This window comes from Sinocyclocheilus anshuiensis, unplaced genomic scaffold (genome assembly GCF_001515605.1).
Source record: "Sinocyclocheilus anshuiensis isolate Anshui unplaced genomic scaffold, SAMN03320099.WGS_v1.1 scaffold836, whole genome shotgun sequence".
Lineage (NCBI taxonomy): Eukaryota > Metazoa > Chordata > Actinopteri > Cypriniformes > Cyprinidae > Sinocyclocheilus > Sinocyclocheilus anshuiensis.
In genome coordinates, this window is record NW_015551122.1 from 588,944 (window position 1) to 589,311 (window position 368).

A 368-nucleotide genomic window follows, 5' to 3' on the forward strand; every position below is an offset into this window, starting at 1 on the left:
AGGTCTTATCAGTGATCTTGGTGTGGAATCACTGGTGACCATGAGGATTCCTCAAACCATCATGGTGAAGAACTACTGATGTACATGAAACACCCCCATGTAATTTGCAGTTTAATATTTCCACAGATGGCGACAGAGACACCAACATTTACATTCATAATGCAAGCTCTTGCACTGGAATAAAATTAAAATAAAAAAACAAATTAATAAATAATAAAAAGTAAGTTAAATACTACTACTACTAATAATAATAATAATAATGATAATAACTTCACTCTATATTATGTTTTATTAACAAGGTTTGTGAGGAGCACGATCAGATAATCAATCAGTCTGGCCCAGGTGGAGCTCGTCAGCTAATAATCTAA